General features: G+C 46.6%; 1 protein-coding gene across 1 annotated transcript in view; it reads left to right on the top strand.

The window, feature by feature from the left end:
* Ankrd11 (ankyrin repeat domain 11) overlaps positions 1-15214 on the top strand; it is a gene marked incomplete at its 5' end in the record, with an annotated part of 112383 nt that overhangs the window by 51661 nt on the left and 45508 nt on the right.

Raw genomic sequence — 15214 nt, 5'->3', positions numbered from 1 at the left:
TTTGGTTTGGTTTGGTTTTGTGACTGAGTCTTGCCAAGTTTCGGGGTTTGGGCTCTACCTTGTGTTCCTCCTGCCTTGGCCCCCCCAAAGTGTTCAGATTCTAGGCATGTGCCACGTATGTGTTCTTTCAGGGTTTCATCTGAATGTGATCTAATACTTTGCTCCACATGTTCAGAAAGACAAACTGACGGACTAAACTTTCTTTGAATGTGGGCTCCCCATGAACTCGCCAGAGACTATGGGTCCGCTCCTGGGAAGATACATGCATCTTCACATATCCTGCTGACTCCCAGGGATTTGGAACTTTAGGCCTATTTTGCCATGGAGAACTTCATTGTTATCCCTTGAGTTTATTATTTTTTAATGAAAGTTGTTAATTACTATGTTTGTAGAACCTGTTCTTGTTCGACAAAAGGCTATGTTATATGCAGAGTGCCATTTCCCCTTGCTCAGCCAGAATCTCTTTGTAATTGTATAGTATATACAGCATATTAATCCTAATCCGAAGTGGAAGAGGCATATTTGTGGATGACTGTACAATGCGAAACTTCATCAGATTTTAGAAAGCATTTAGAGTTAGTTTATTTCAGGTTTTTTTTTTTTTTTTTTTTTTTTAAAGAGAGGATCTTGCTATGCAGTTCAAGCTGGTCTTGGACTCACTTTTTAGCCCAGGCTGGTCTCAAATTTGCCATGATCCTCCTGCCTCAGCCTCCCAAGTGCTGGTATTACAGGTGTGTGCCACCATGCCTGGCTTTCGGTTGAATTTTAAACGTTATCTAAAGAAGTACATAGACAAATGTTGTAGCGTTGTTTGTAGTAGCAAAAACTTGGGGGAAAATGTGAAAGAATGAATGCTTGTCAACAGTGAATACCATACTCAGTTTATGATAAAGTAGGACGGCATCTGTCAATATAACTCCTGGTTCAGCTTACCAGGATAAATCTCCAAAGCATGAGAACCAACAAAATACATAACCCACAGAAGGATCAGATATAATGTGGCATTTGCTGGCTTATGGGAGCAGTGAGCATTAAGATTAGAGTAACAGTGGAGAGGAGAAACGAGTGAAAGGGGCCCCACTGGGGACTGCAGCTGTTGTGTAGCATCTCGTGTTGACATCTACAGCCCAGGGGTGGCTTGGACAGAGGTGGGTGCTGGGTAAGTGTGTGTGACCCTGTTCTTCACACCCACTGTTTGCTTTACTATATACTTTGTTATCAGATGGTAAAGACACAAGAGATTTCTTACATGGAAACCAGAAAACAAGACCCTACCTTTATTCTATTTTTGGGATTTTTTTGAGGCAGGGTCTCACTGTGTAGCCCATGTTGGCCTCAAACTCGCCATGATGCTCTTGCCTCAGCCTCCTAAGTACTGGGATTACAGGTGTGCACCACAAGATGCTGTCTCTTCGTGGAGGGACTGGGGTAATATGAAGGCTCTGGCTCAGTGCCTACTACTAGGAAAAACAAACAAAAACCGAGAACGTAACATAGGGCCCTCTCGATTTCTGAGGTTTCAGAAAGAGCCACCTTTCCCTTAACACCTCAGCAATGCTGAGAGTCTTTAGGGCGTTACGTCTCACTCCTTTGGTTGCATCAAGGAGGAATTCATGTCTCTAGGTTCTTTTATTACTGAATATGCATCTTGTGCCTAGATAGAATTTACCTTTTATGAAGGCATGGACTGAAAAGGACCTTCTGATAAGCAACCTTGGATGCAGTTTCCAGGGCTGCAGGTTCCAGCCTGGCTCTGCACACATCCCGCTTGCTGGCCCTGGGCATGCTTGTCTTCCCCACAGGAATCTCTTAATTCTTCCCCTGGGAAGTACATGTCTGCCAGATCATGTAGGTAAAATGATTAGTATGTGTAAGTTTTGTACAAGTAAGGTATTGTTAATGCATTTTGAGATTCTATCTAATGCTTATTTTCAGTAATCACACCCTAAGGAGAATATGTCTGTGGTGGGGAATTACAGAATGAAAATAAGCAGCTTTCTAAAAACCTCACTCACGCACCACCGTCACCAGTGTTGGTGGTTTCAGGACCCTGTTTCCCGTGCAAGTCACATTTCTAGGTTCTGCTTACTTATATGCTAATATGTAACCTGCTTTTTCCTCATGATGTCAATCTCTGTTTAAGTATATTTTGGAGCTATTTCCACAAGCCTTCTCTGTTTCCACTGAGACTTGTTCTGTCTGCATTTCAGAGTGTGCAAAGCCAAGGTGAGAATGTTACAAAGGTGCTGACAGCACTTAGAAAGATACACAGTTCTCTAATACCAACTTGCCAGCTGTGTGTTGGGGAGAGAGAGAGAGAACACGTCTCTTTCCAGCACTGTGGCATGGCATGCTGGTCAGCTGTCCTGGTCCCTCCCACCCATCCTTAAGAGTCTTTTTTTAAAAAAAAAGAGTCTTTAAGAGGTGTGATCAAAAATACAGGGAATACCTATCCAACAGAAAATCAGCTGTGTAAAATCATGGCATTGTGTTCTCATCCACCTTACTTACTGGATCTGGCACTGTTTAACTTCTGGCTCTTCCTCAGAGTCAAAATTTCCACAAAAGGTCAGCATTTTAAATTGAGTCAGGACATTGAGGCGACTGCAACAGTGCAACTAAAAACACTCAGGAAGGAGGACTTCCCGAACTGCTTCAGAGCACAGCAGGAACAACAAGATAAGTGTGTTTGAGACTGGGGAGGGAGGATTGAGGAGAATTAATGGCAATGTCTTTACTATAATAAAATTTTTAAAAAATTTAAACATTCACCATATCTTTCAATTAAGCTTCATATAAGCCACAAGCTTCGTAGCTTAAAAAGCCGGAGTGTCTCCTTGCATAGTGGAGGCGAAGTCTGAAAGGGAGGTGCTGGCAACTGCATGCCCACCAGGGCTCCAGGCAGAGCCTTTCCTCAGGTGGCCCCATCTGCAGTTCCATGGCCTGCTCTTCCCTGCCTAGTCTCCTTCTGCCTTTCTCTTGTAAGAATGCTTGTCACTGGGCTTGGGGTCTGCCCAGATAATCCACAGTGGCTTATCCTGAGATCTTTAATTTAATATTTGCACAGACTCTTTCCAAATAAGGCCACATTTGCTGTTTGGGCCACAGACCTTCTCCAGTGTGCCCTGTCCCAGCATTCTCATCTCTCCAGTGTAGCATTGCCTGTTCCAGGCCTTTGCATGAACAGCGTTACACCATTTGCAGACCACAGCATCGTCCACTTGCCTCAGACCCATCCCACTAGCATAATGTTTTCCTCTTCCTCAATGCTAAGTTGTCTTCTGCAGTGTGACCACTGTGTATTCATCCCTGCTTTCATCTGTCAGTGAGCATTGGGGTCGTGTGTAGCTTATGGCAGTTAGGAGTAAAGCTGCTTTGCTCTTTTCTACTAGAAACTTCGGTATTGGGTAAATGGCATTTCAGTATCCAGAACGTCCCCAACATACAGTTGTTCACCTTTACAATGGTGTGAAGTGATACACATTCAGTAGGTGTCATAGTTTGGATTCGGAGTTTTGATCTTTTCCTCTGCTAGTGACATGCTGGGTAGTGACAGCAAGCTGCAACTCCTGGGCAGCCTGCTGTCACAAAGGACAGTGCACCGGGGCTGGGGATTTAGCTCAGCAGCACAGCGCCTGTCTGGCAAGCACGAGGTCGTGAGTTCAATTCCTGGTACCAGAAAAAAACCAAAAAAAAACCCCAAAAAACAAAGGATAGTGCACCATACTACTACGCTCTGATAGTTGGTATTTAAGCATATTAAATACATTTCCCAGGATTTTTGAAAGCCCGTATTGGGTTTATTGAAATGTAACCTCATTGTAAGTTGAGGAACGTTTACTTTCTCAGTTAATTCTCTCTCATTTTGGCAGGACTGGGGATTGAACTGAGGACCTTCATGCTGAGCTACATCTTCAGCCCTTGTTTTATTTTTGAAGACAGTCTTGCAAAGCTGCTCAATTGCCCAGGCTGGGCTGAAACTTTTGGCTATCTTGCCTCTCAGCCTTCTAGAGTACTGAGTTTACAAGCGTGCACTACCACACTTGACTTTAATGCTCCTTCATAAGGAAACTATAACTTTTAATTTTTCGTATGCTTTGCTGCCTCCTTGCAGACTTTAATTTGGTCTTCAAAGCTGAGTAGGCCTGGATTCTGGACATGGGTGATCAGGGAAGCCTGGGTTCCAGACCCTGGGGTTTCATGGACGTCCCTGGTAAAGGTCACTGAGGCTGGACCTTCACATTGGGCCCATAAGCCTCCTGTATGGGCCCCAGTGTTTTGCTGCTACCTGACTTGGTCCCCGCAGTGGTTGAGGGTTTGAGGGGTTGGGTTTTTGGGTGCACCTTCTGTGGCACAGCTCTGTGAGCCCCAGTCTTCCTACAACACTTTCCATTCTGTTTATCTTATGAAATAAGGAATTCAGGTTTTTATGATGCAGAGCCATAGACAGTATGCTTTTACTACTTGAGTTGAGGGTGCTAGAGACTCCAGAAAGGCGTGAGAAGGTGGATTGCTGCCCTTGGCATCTCCTCATTGCAAGAGTTGGTCACAACTGGAAGAGGGGGCCAGGCTTCTTAATGGGAGCGGCTGCATGTGCGCGCACACACCTCTTGCCACCCACCTGCCCATTGCTGTCAGTGGGTTCTGTACTTACTCATTTTGTCAGCCTCTGTGTCTTGATGCTAAGCTTAAGCTCATGCTGTACTTAGTTCTTGGAAGGCACAGGGCGCACCTCTGGCAGTGTTGCCAGCATGTTCCCTCTGAGCCTACCTTGCCTGCTCTCACAGTGTGAGCTCATTCCATGCTCTTCCAACTGTGGAGACTTTGGGCAAGAGCCTGGCAGGTCTTTAGGAAGGTGTTTTGCTTAGTCACCATCTCTGTGATTTGTGAGTTTTTAAAAAAATGACTGTTGCAATGTTTAGAGCAGTTTCTGGTTCTCTTTGGGCCAGCAGTATGAGCAGATGGATATATCATCTTTGCTTGAGTCTCAGATCAGGTGAGACACAGGGACCTACAGCCCACTTGATGGGAGCCTGAGGGGAAGGATGTGCTCATGGTCTCTTTGTGGACATTTGGTTGTTAACAGATGAGACTTGTGTAGCTCCATCCATCCACTTGGTAAACTGCAAATAAGAGAAAGCTATTGTATTGCTCGGCTGATTCACCACATGGGAGAAGAACAAAGAAGGTAATTTCTGGCTTTGCCCATAGTGTGCTTCTGCTTTAGAAGAACAGAGCACGTGTACCAGAACAGAATCACTGCTATAGATGGGCCTTTTCCAAACCCATGTTTTGAATTTGCAGGGGTTGACCTTTGTCACTCACCCAGTAAGCAGGTGGCTGCCTGGTCCCTGCAGGGGAGGGGCTGGCAGGAGTCTTCGGCCGGGGACACCTCAGTGTGGTTCTGCTGCAGTGCATGGACCCTCCCTCAGAGACAGCCTGGGCGGTGGCAGCCACTGCAGGAGTGCTTGAGGCAGTATATTTGGAGCCAGCCAGGCCTGGCATCCTGCAATGGCCATAGTTATGGCACTTAGTATGGCTTCCAAGTGGCAGAGTATCATTGGGCTAGTATGTTGGGACACCATGGTGGTGGTACTGAGGGCAGAGCAGGAGATGGATAGAGCTATGATGTCCTCCTTATGGCTGTGAGCCAGGGAGAGCAGGACTGTCGAGCACAGCAGATGTGCAGGTCAGGGTGTGCTGTTGGTCATCAGAGAACAAGGCGTAGAGATCACTGGGTTCAGCTGACTCAGGTACCACTGTGCGGCTCTGGCTGAGGTGATTCTGTGTTGCCACCACACTGAGGAGGGGTGTGTATATCCATTGCCTGTTGCGTTGGAATTGGAAAAACTGCGGCAACCTTCTGAGCTCCAGGGCCGTGTGCTGTGGTCACATGGCGATGAGGAGTCTGGGTCAGGAGCAGTCTCCTGCTTTCTGACATTTCATAGTGAGTGTCCTGCATAATACCTTCCTCCATGTATCTGCTTGTTTTAGCATTTGAAGTTGAAGTCATTTTCTAATAGAAGTTCCTTTATATTTAAGGCGTTATACTTGTATTAAACCCTTTTATCATTTCTGCTGTGTGTAGTCCTATCATATAGTCAGACCCCTAGGACAGACACATCCTAAGAGGGGATGACTTGTTGGGACATTAGTCATGCCCAGAGTAACAGGACAGGCTGGGTACCTACCTGGGCCTCCTGTCAGGGAGGGCCAGCAGTGGGTGGTGCCTGGCGGGTGGCCTCCCTCCCTCCCCATAAGGCATCTCTCGAGCCCCTTGTCTCTTTCAGCTCTGGTTCCCACCAGAGCTGAGGAGGCAGCAGTAGTGATCCTAACGTTGGAGGTGCCTGGGAGAACACTGGCATCTGGGGTGTGATCCTGGGCTTCGGTCGTGAAGGTGTGCGTGTGCACATGCCCAGGGGTGTGTTCACTGAGCATCTCAGCACTGACCTCAGCCAGGCAGCTTTCATTCAGGTGCTGGCAGTGTAGCTCTGAGTTCCCCAGATGTGCTGACATTGTGGCCAGAGGCCTGGGTGGTGTTGGCTATGTGGTGGGAAGCTGAGTGACTGTAAAGCACACCAGCCAGTGAACAGGTAGAGCTTGTTTCAGCTGCCTGGCAGGAATGTGTCTAGGTCAAGTTTCCTGGCATGTCGTCCTTCACTCCTTAACTTAGAACCTCTAGTCAGAGGTCCGTCTGAGAGTGTCATGGGGAAACTCTGAGTCTGTTGTGTGGTCCTGTTTGCAGTGGCTGTGTCAGCAAAGGCTAATGTCCAGCCAGCCAGCTGTCCACGTGTCCATGGGGAAGCACAAAAGTGTTTTCAGAACCAAACAGTAACCCAGAGTTGAGGAGTGGCTCCATGCCCTCCCACCACCAGCAGCCTGGTGCTGCTCTGCAGGCCTTTGGGCTCCAAGTGGCCTGGCCCTTCGTCTTCCTTGAGGCCCAGACTCCTAGCTTCAGTTTGAAGTCTGTGTGAGCGGCGGGCTTTTCCCCAGCACAGTACCCTGTGCTGTTCTGCCCTGCAGTGCGAGGCTGCGCAGGCAGACTTCTGGTTGGTTGCGTAGCCTGTGTAGGGTGGTGAGGGGCTGGTGTGGTGTAGTTGTCACTCCCACTGTGCGCAGGTGAAACGTGACTGTCTGGAGCTCAAAGGTGGTGCAATAATGGTTTCCAGTCCCTCCCGCCTCACTGTGAGCTGCAGGGCTTGTTGATGCCCTGGTGTAAGTTTGGTCCTGGGCTGGGAGGAACTGGAGCCCTTGCAGCCCTGTAGCAGCCTCCTGCAGCCTGCTTTGCTCCTGGGAATGATGACAGGGACAGATGAGGCTGCATCCATGACCCCGCATAGAGTGACCTGGTGCAAAGGGACAGGCATGAGCCAAACTCATTTATCCCAGCTGTTGGCTCTACAGGCTGCAAACCAGGTGTCAGGTTGTATCTTGGGCAGTAGTTGTTGGAAATGTAGAAGCTGATGTTATTCTTGATGTTCATGGAGGTGTGACATCCACACAGGAAATGCATGTGCTTTAGCTGTACACCTTGGTGACTTTTGTCACACACACCTGTGCAGCCAGTCCCCGAGGACACAGAGCCTCCTCCGGTCACATCCACCTGACTCAGGGGTCCTGAGACCCTCGGAAGCCCACCGCAAACACACTGGTTTGTTTGTGTCTTGTTTTTCAAGCCCAGCATGCTATGGTGAGCATCTGCCTCTGGGCTACCACCACACTTGTCCCTCCTCTTGCCAGCTGACTTCTGGGCCTTTTGCAACTTGAGGCTGTTGTGTATGAGTCAGTGTGAATGGGATGCAGCCTTGGAGGGCAGCAGCAGCCTCCTACAGTGAACGTGGGCCGGTCCTGTGCAGAACTGTTCTCACCTTGACCCACGCCCTGGCCACTTCCTCCACGGACTTCACAGCGTGTGGGGTGCGTGCTGCATGTGTGGATGGCAGCCAGCCTAGGCTACATAGTGAGACCCTGTCTCAAAAAATCGGGGATGCCTAGGCCAGTCTAGGATCTGTGCCAGGTGAAAGAGATGGAGCTCATGACTCAGTGGGCCAGAGGCATCCTGGGGTGCAAACACAAGCTGAGGAGGGTGAAGCTGTCACCTGTCTTTGTTGCTGTCATAGTAGGATATCAAGAAACAGGTTTTGATTTCATGGGGGGCACTTTTTGGGAAGGTGATAGTAAAAACATGGTGTGAGTTTCCTATAACTAATGAAGCAAAATGGGTTTTCGTTAATGTCCATTTCTGAGCAGTGAGAGCATAACAGATTTATGCCAGTGAGAGCATAACAGATTTACCATGTTGGCATCTGGGAACATGGGCTTGCTTTTTGCTGTCCTGACTGGTTTCTGCCACTTGTGTGAAGGGCCTAACCAACCTTCAGCAGTTGGAATTATTTTATTTCTGTCTTAAACATAGTAAGCCTTTTCTCATATATTTTTTATGTCATTCCTGCCTGTTTTTGTTTTGTTTTAAAAGATGGGTCTTGCTATGCAGTTCAGGCCAACCTTCAACTCACTATAGCTGAAATAGGCCTTCAACTCTTGAGTCAGCCACCCCACCCCCCAAGTGCTGGGACAACAGGCGTGCGCCACCACACTCAGTGTGGCTTTCATTTTTGAAACTATCCTGTAAACTATTCAGGAAGCAGTAAACTACATTGAGTAGAACCAGTAGTAATTCTCCTAGTAGACTCTGCCTCCTTGATTTTTTACTTTTGAAGAATATTCCTGGGTGGAAGATAATTCTAAAAAGCAGCTTAGAAATTACCCGCCTTTTGCACTGGAGACAAAGGGACTTTCAGAGAGGCGTGGTCACTTAGGGTCCACTAGGGGAAACCGCTAGTTGTGAGGACACGCATTAGCAGGAGGAGGGGAGGGTACTGCACAGCCACGTACGGAAGAGCTTGGCCTGTCCAGAACCTGACCGTGGCCAGGTGCGTGAGCAGCTATCTGAAAAGCATGATTCAGAGAGCCCCATGGCATTGCCTCAGAACTTGGGTCAGGGGTGCTGGGGATGTGGCTCAGTGGAAGAGCTCTTGCCTTGCATGCATAAGGCCCTGGGTTCAGTCCCCAGCACCACAAAACAAACAAACACACCAGTAAGGGGGCTGAGGATGTAGCTCCTGGCAAAAGCCCTGATTCAATCTCCAGAACCCACACATAAACAAACAAAAAATTTTAGAGCTGGGCGTGATGGTGCGCATGCCTATAATCCCAGCACTCAGAAGGATGGTTGGGAGTTCAAGGCCAGTCTGGGCTACAAAGTGAGCTCAAGGCCAGCCTGGGCTACAAAGTGAGCTCAAGGCCAGCCTGAACTGCATCGCGAGATCCTATCTCAAAAAGACCCCCCCCCCCCAAAAAAAAAAAAGAACTGTGTATGGTCCCGGGATGCTTGGGGAAGTCACTTGTTGCACATTGGTTAATAATGATTGCTTTTCCTGTGTTCTGCCACAGAACAGATACCTGGCTAGCTAAGTTTATTCCCTGTCCTTTTCAACTTTAGAGATTGCTTTCTTATATTTAATGTTTTAAATTGTATAAACATAACTCCAAAATCATAAAAGTTAAAAAAATTTTTTTGAGACAGGCTCTTGCTATGTAGCCTGAACACATGGTAGTTCTCCTGCCTCAGCCTCCCAAATGCTGAGATTATAGGCATGTGGTACCACATGTGGCTAGAAATTGAAATTTTTTGGGGGGGGTTTCAGGTCTCAGGAATCGAACTCATGACCTTGTGCTTGCCAAGCAGACTCTGTGCCGCTGAGCTAAATCCCCAGCCCCTGAAATTTTTTGTTACCAATTATTTTTAACAGTTTTTAACAATTATAATTGACACATAATTTACCCATTTAAAATGCGTGGTTCTGTGGGTTTTGGAAAATGTTGAAAGATAAACTAGTACCACAGTCAGAATACAGAGAATTGCCAACATACCTAGAGGTTTTCTTCATCTCTGTATTCTCCTTTCAAAAAAAAACCCTTTATTTTGAAATAATTATAGCTGTTCAGGAAGTTACAAAAATAGTAGCAGCCCTAGTAGCTCCCCTAGCGCCTCCCTGGGGGCAGCTGTGATGCAGGTACTCTTTGAGGCCCCTGGGAGATCCCGCTGCAGACTAATGTGCTCAGTCAACTGTGGACACAGACACCCCCTCCCCGCTCCCCCATGCCTGTGTGGTGCCACAGCCAGTGTGGTGTGGAAGGGATCACATGCCGTCCTCACAAGCCGCTCTGACTGCCCTGTCACATCCTGGGCTCTGGCAACTTTGGTCGTACAGGATGTGACCATGGGAGGCTGGGGTTTTGGTCCCAGCAGAATTCTCCAGAGGTTGACCATGTTGCCCTTTGTACACACTAGTAATAACAGATGCCGTGTTAGGGATGGAGCACAGGCCGAAGGGCATTGTCTGGTCATCTGTTGAGGGCTTTTCTGTCACAACCGCTCACACTGAGATCTTTGTGTGGACACAGGGTTCAAGTTCCGGGGTAAATGCCCAGGAGTACAGTTGGGGTTGGTGCTCTTGCTATTTTCAAACTTTTATGTTCACTTTTATGTGCTGTTTTTATGTCTACCCCACCAGAGTTTGGAGAGACCTAGTTTTTCTGTGCCCTCAGCACTGTCCTGTTTGTTGTAGCTGTTCTAGTAGGTGTGTACCATTATCAGCTCATTGTGCTGTTCTGTTTTCTTTTGTTAAGAAAATGAGAGGGTCTTACTTTGTGGTCTGGGTCTTGGCAGTTGTCCTGTCTCAGCCTCCTGAGTGCTGGGATCACAGGCGTCTCCCTGCGTGCCCTTACTGTGGTTTGATTTGGCAGTCCCTAATGGCTAAGACCCTCCAGCATCTCTCCACATCTGTGTTTATCATCTGTACCGCTGTTTAGTGAAATGTCTGTGTGTTTTGTCCGTTTTTTACTGTTGATTGTTCTGTTTTATTCTGCACACCTGTTCATTGTCTGACTTGTGATTTCTAAATGTATTCTCCTTGCCTGTAGTTTGTCTTTTCACCCTTTAACCTCAGTCTTTCACAGAGTAAAAGTTATTAATTTCATTGATAGCTTATCAGTTTTTTTCTTTTAAGGATTCTGCTTTTGTTACCATGTCTAAGAACTCTGTCTAGCCTTAGTTGCTAAAGATTTCCCCCTTTTTTCATAAAATTTTATAGGCTCTTCCAGTTTTGTTGGATTTGAATCTGTTTCATTTTTAGTTGGAGAAAGTCCAAATGGTATTGTGTCTGTATTTCTGTTTGCATAGGTTCAATACTGGCACATTTGTGGAAACACAAAGGGTTTCTGTGTGTGGATCTTGTGTTCTACAGACTTTCTAAATTCTTATTTCTAGGAATTTTAGATTCCTGTGGTTTTGTAGGTAGACACGTCATCTTTTGATCTATATGCTTTTGACTTCTTTTCCTTTCATTTCTGTGCTGGCCAGAACTTCCTGTAGCAGTGGTTACAGGGACATCAGGGACTTGCTGCTCTTGGGAAACACGCTTGACTTTCACCATGAAGGTGCTAGTTCTGGCCCTTTGGCTGCTGCTTATTGTGTCAGAGATGTTTCCCTCTACTCCTGCTTTGCTGAGAGATTTTATCAAGAGTGTTGGACTCTGTCAGATGGTTTTTCTCTGCTAATTGTTATGGTTATGTGATTTTTCTTCTTTAACTGGGTGGATTACATTGGTTGGCTTTCTAGTGTTAAGCCAGCCTTTTATTTTCTGTTACTTGTTGATGTAAGTGCTCCTTCACATGCCTGAGATGATTCTGTAATACATGTGCCTTTCTCTGCTTGCGCCTTCCTTCCCATTTGTCTGGTTGGAGCTCCACAGCTCAGTGTCAGTGTCATTTGTAGCCCCGCAGTGGCTGGGCTTTGCGCCCTGGTGCCTGCTTTCGACAGCACTGCAGTGAGCTACTCTGTGCACATCTTGTCCTGTCCTCTTCTCTATGCATTGGGCACATTAACCCTAGGATGGATGGATGGCTGGGCTGTGAGGCCACAGGCTGGCCTTTCTGTTCCTGCAGCAATGTGTGAGCAGCCTACACTAGCCTTCTGCCTTCCCTGGGCGGTTCTGTGTCTTTGTTTCTACACTACTAAGCTAGGAGGATGTCTGCTGACTCGCTGCCCTCACTCTGCTTTTGGTGCTCCACCGCAGTGACTGTTTTAGTCTCTTGCTCTGCCTTGAACACGTGCCTGCATTCCTGTGCTCTTCATCACATTGAGTCTGCATCTTAATGCCTTTGTTGTATATGACAGGTAGTTTCCTATACTGCATTCAGCTCCTTTTATCTCCGTCTTTTCAGAGCTGGATCTCTGCCTTAGCCAGGGTTTAAAGTTTCCTGTTCTCTCCTGCGGTTACAGTGGCTGACTGTGTGCTATTCCTGAAAATACAGTTCACTGTGAATGTCAGCAGCCTGGAGCTCCCCCACGTCCTGTCCGTGTAGCTGCTGTTCTCAGCAGCACAGGTAGGATGACACCCAGGGCTACTGGAAGAGGGACAGGACCTGTGGCAAGGTCACTATAGTGCCTTCCACTTTTTGAAGCCCTGCCAGGGTGTAGCATGGCTCATGTTTTGAATATTACTTGTTCAGCTTTTTAAATGGTATTTGTTGTAAAAATTAACAACACCCAAAAGTCCAAAGCAAACATTTCTATCCCTTCACTCAGAAGCTCCATTTAACCTCGCAGTCCCAGCGCGCATTGCACCTCAAGACCCCATTGCTCAGGCACATTTTGTCACCTCCTAAGTATGCGTGTCTCAGCACTGCTGTTGAGTGTTTTCAAAAATTTATGTTAACATATTGCATGCACCGGGCATGGTGGCACACATCTCAGTACTCAGGATGCTGAGGCAGGGGGATTGCCATGAGTTTGAGGCCAACCTGTGCTACGAAGTAACTTCCAAGCCTGGCTGAACTACAGCAAGAACCTGACCGCCCCCCTCCCTCAAAATTGTATGCTTTTTTTCCCTTGATAATTACTTGCAAATTCATTTGTGTCATTGGATGTCCAACCTTTTGGTTTGCCTGGGCCGCACTGAATAAAGGGAAATTGTCTTGGACCACATACAAAATGTAGAATATAGTTATATATATACTGTATATAAGTAACAAACTTCTTTTATTCTGTAACATTTTATTGTAACATTAAAATAAACCACAAGTCCAAGTTTGATAATTAAATAAGAAAACTAACATGTCTCTTAGTAACAGTAAAGACCTGTCTTCATGGCACACATACATGTAGGGAGGCTGAGGTACTGTTTATTGTCAGTGCTGTGTTTGCTCCAAGTTGCACAGGTGTGTGCAGTGTCTGATACACACAGGTCTATAGACTGGCTGCGTGTGACTGTTGCAGGAGGTGGAGTTCGACTGCCTTTTCCCATGTGTGCTCGAGCACCACATAATCAAGTCATGAAAACTACCCCTAAAAAGAATTTAAGTGTGCTTGAAAGTTTGTAGTCTTATGGGGTCACTGTACTAGCTGTCCAGGGCCACAAACAGCTCACGGACTGCAGATTGGACACTCCTATTATGTGGAGCCTGGGCCTGTTATAGACACTGCTACTGTAAACATGGTATACACCCTCTTGATTTGCATGCATTCCCAGAATAAAATTGCTGGATTGTAGTTCATGCTTATGTTCAGTTTGGGTAGATAATGCCAGATTTGTCCTGTCAATTTACACTTCCATCGGAATGAACCATCTTCCTTTGCTCCACATCTTCCCCAGTGCTGGAGGTATTATTTTTGTTTCAGTTTGCCTTTCCTTGATTACCAATGAAATTGCGAGCCTTTCTACTTAATGACCTTCTTGATTTCCTCCTTTTGAAGTGCTCCTTTAAATGTGTGTCTCAGGCTGGGGATTTAGCTCAGCGGCACAGCGCCTACCTGGCAAGCGCAAGGTCGTGAGTTCGATTCCCGGTACCGGGAAAAAAAAAAAACAACAAATGTGTGTCTGTTTTTGTATTGGTCTGTATGTTTATTGTTTTGCAGAAGGTCTATATATATTCTGGGAGAGCTTGTCAGTTACATTCTTTTTTCCTGTTAGGAAGGTGATCTTCAGTGATCAGAAGTCTTGATGTTTCAGATTTTTCATATGTCTTTCATGATTGATACTTCTTATATGTGGGCTGAGTTGTTTTGATGTTGGGAAGGTATCTTTGGTGCCATCCTCACTTGGTACTGGCTGTGCCCTTGATGTGTAGATCTGCAGCCTGTCTGGGTGGATCTTGTGTGTAGAAGAAGGCAGGAGCTGGGTTACGCCCTTTCCAAGTGGATGTGCAGTGGTACTGTGGCTCAGGGGACAGACTGTCTTTTCTGCCATGGGGAAGCGTTGCTTGGCATGCGCTTCCTGCCTGCTCTGCTCTCGGTCCCATGTAGGACCATGCTGCTTTTATTGTTACTTCCGGCTTATAACAGATTTTAATTTTTAAATTAGTATTTATGTATTTGGCTTTCTTTCTTTTAACTGTCTGCGTGAGTGTTTGTTTTTCCTAGATGGCGCCCGCTTTCCCTTCTTAGTCTTCTGCTGGCGTTTGCGGCAGCGTGTCTTCTCTATGCTTGGCTCCCTTCCCTGTGTCTGGGAAGGAGGCTCAGGGGTGTGGGCTGTGATTCCTTTACATAGACGAGGGGCTCTGGGCCTGTGGAGTTTTTTGTTTGTTGATGTGGATGTTTCTGTTAAATTACTGTGTAAAATGTATGGCTGAGAAGATTTATAAATATTTAGTTCATTTGAAAATAATAAAGTAATTCATATTAATATAATAGATTTCTATTGAAAAACAACCATTTTACAAAGGAAACCAATAACAAGAATCTCAACAAGAGCATTGTTTACAGGTGGTGGCGACAGGGCGGGCACGTGCACCTGCTCTGCACCCCACTGTCTTGGGGCGTGGGCACTGCTGGGCCACATGGAGTAGGCTGACCTCCCTCCCTCAGTTGGTCTGTAGGGAGTTGAAACCGTCCAGTCACCTGCATGCTCTGCCACCTCGGCCCCGTCCTCTCTCATTGCTTGTGGCTTTTAACCCAACATCAGTTACTGTGGTGACACTGGTTCATGGAGTGAGACAGATGTTTCATTATACATTATACATTATTAACATAGCCTTTTCGGTGTATCACTCAGTGATCACATTAAACTGCCACTAAGTAGTGCAGAACCGTCATGCTGTGGTAATGTGACTGTACGTTTTCTAAAGTTAGGGTTCCCTTCACTGTGGAAGC

The sequence above is a fragment of the Chinchilla lanigera genome, unplaced genomic scaffold (assembly GCF_000276665.1).
Source record: "Chinchilla lanigera isolate Chin_1 unplaced genomic scaffold, ChiLan1.0 scaffold00140, whole genome shotgun sequence".
Classification (NCBI taxonomy): Eukaryota; Metazoa; Chordata; class Mammalia; order Rodentia; family Chinchillidae; genus Chinchilla; species Chinchilla lanigera.
The sequence above is the reverse complement of the archived record's forward strand: the minus strand, read 5'-3'. Positions and strand labels throughout refer to the sequence as shown.